This window comes from Gossypium raimondii, chromosome 3, assembly GCF_025698545.1.
Source record: "Gossypium raimondii isolate GPD5lz chromosome 3, ASM2569854v1, whole genome shotgun sequence".
In the NCBI taxonomy this organism is placed as follows: Eukaryota; Viridiplantae; Streptophyta; class Magnoliopsida; order Malvales; family Malvaceae; genus Gossypium; species Gossypium raimondii.
The window spans coordinates 19084553-19086985 of NC_068567.1; the positions used below are offsets into that span (position 1 = coordinate 19084553).

The 2433-nt window shown below is 31.9% G+C and overlaps 1 non-coding gene across 1 annotated transcript; it reads right to left on the reverse strand.

Moving 5' to 3' along the window:
* Positions 1-1032: 1032 nt before the first annotated feature.
* LOC128040314 (small nucleolar RNA R71) lies at positions 1033-1139 on the reverse strand. Its single transcript, XR_008194970.1, has one exon. It is a non-coding gene; the product is annotated as a small nucleolar RNA R71 (small nucleolar RNA).
* Positions 1140-2433: the final 1294 nt, after the last annotated feature.

The following is a 2433-nucleotide window of genomic DNA, read 5'->3' on the forward strand; positions in this document are numbered from 1 at the left end:
AACAACTCAAAAAACACCATTCAAGCCAACACGAAAGTAGATTTCCATCAAGATTGAAGATCTCCTTAGTATTATCTCTCTTTTTGGTTGTTAATCATTTATTTCCTAATTTGTTTTTAGTCATTTTCTTTAGTTAATTTTAGTTTTAATCAATCACTCTAATTTGTCAATTGAATAATAGAAAGACAATAATTACTAGTACTTTTAGTCTTCGTGGGAACGATATATTTATTCACTGTAGCTATATTATTAATTGATAGGTGCACTTGCCTTAGTTGAATTTTTAGTTGGTTTACAACTGCAATCAAGTTTTTGGCGTCGTTGTCTAGGACTAAAATATTAGGAAAACTTTATTTCTGTTAATTTAGCCATTTTTATTTTTCTTTTAATATTTTTCTTTTAAATTTAATTTAATTTTATTTTTATTTTCTATTTTTTCCATTTGTTTGTTTCTGGCAGGTTCTTTTGTTTTATGACTAGAGGAAACTCGTTGGATCCATTACTTTTTGACAATGAGATTGAAATGACTGCTCGCAGAAATCGTAGAGGGGTTAGAGAAGTAAGGCAAATTCAACATAATATAGTATACGATCAAGAGGAAAATTATATTACTGTGAAGATGTGTGATAATCAAAATAATCAGCAACTTCTTGTACCTCCTGCTCCTCGTATTATGTATGATTATGCTAAGCCTACTTTAATGGAGCTGAATTGAGTATAATGAGACCCATCATTGCTGTAAACAATTTTGAGTTGAAGCCGAACACAATTTAGATGGTACAATAGTATGTTTAGTTTGATGGTTTGTAACGTGAAGATCCGGATACTCATTTAGCTAACTTTTTAGAGATTTGTGACACTTTCAAGATCAATGGTGCTACTGATGACGCCATATGCTTACGGTTGTTCCCATTCTCTTTAAGGAGTAAGGTAAAATAGTGGTTAAATTTATTGCCACAAGGTTCTATCACGACTTGGGCTAAAATGACTGAAAAGTTTCTTTTAAAGCACTTCTCACTGGCTAAAACAACTAAGTTGAGGAACGACATCTCTTCTTTTGCTCAAATTGATTTTGAGACATTATATGATGCATGAGAGAGATTTAAGGATTTGTTGAGAAGATGGCATCATCATGAGTTACCTTTGTGGTTTCAAGTTCAAACCTTCTACAACGGTTTGAATCCCTCGTCTAAGCAACTAGTTGATGTAGTAACTGGTGGAACACTGAATAATAAAACACCCGAGACAGCTCAAGGTAAGTAAAAGAATTCAAATACTCAACCTGGTAATGCCCAGAACTGATTCTATAGTAAAGAAGCAAGGGAGAGGTTTGAATCCATCTTCAGGGATCAACCGATGCTCTCAGATAAAGGGTTCGGTTTAACAAATATTTATTGTACTACAGTGCTACCACTTATTCGGGAAATAGTGTATGGGTTGAGATGGAATTTATTTTCTGATGTTAGACCACTTTCGGAGGCTGAATTACTCCTGGAATTCCTGCAAACTTGACCTCATCCACTGGAACAAAGATTTATGTTTGAGGAAAAAAGGTATCTCTCACACCAAAAGTTATTAACGATATGTCTGAACTACCCAATATCAACGACGATGATTATTCTACTATGTTGAAAAACGTTGATTGGGAGATGCCTAGAGAAATTTTATGGAAAGTTACTGTAACACCTTTAACCTGTATCCGTCGTCGGATAAGGGTTACAAGGCATTACCGGACATAACATAGTTCCGCACAGTCATTTATCATTTCTTTTTTGCACATATGAAAAACATGACCGAATATAATCATTCATACTTAATTACTACAATTCATAAACAACTGTGCTTTAAAATTCAATCACGTCAATATCATTGTCTCATCCAAATATTTCGAACCAATTTGCATAAATCAAAGCTATGTTCTCACGCTATATAATTTCAATATTCGAAAACATAATCAAGCATATATCATTAAATTCATATACGAATATATATATGAAGTGAATATCTAACATATCATTTCTAGCTTCGTACTAATGCATAATTAAAACATTCGAACATATTATACTAATTAATAAGCAATCAAATGATCGACCTTAATAATAATACTACATGACCAAACCTAATATTTTATGAACTTTATACATGCTCCTGACACAGTAAAAAAAAACCATTTATGAATACCATCACCAACATATGGCTAACCAAATTCATTGACAAATTTGCATGTTATCAACTTCTGGAAATTAGCTCAATTTATACTTTTTCATACAGCATAATAGACAAAATTTTAAACACAAACAAGTATTACCAAAAGACCAAATTTCATTAATAAAAGTAAATAACCAATCTAATCGTTTCTCATTTGATAAAAAAAATAGTCATCTCACAAATACAAATGTCGAATCAAGATATGCCAATTTCACAAAATATACC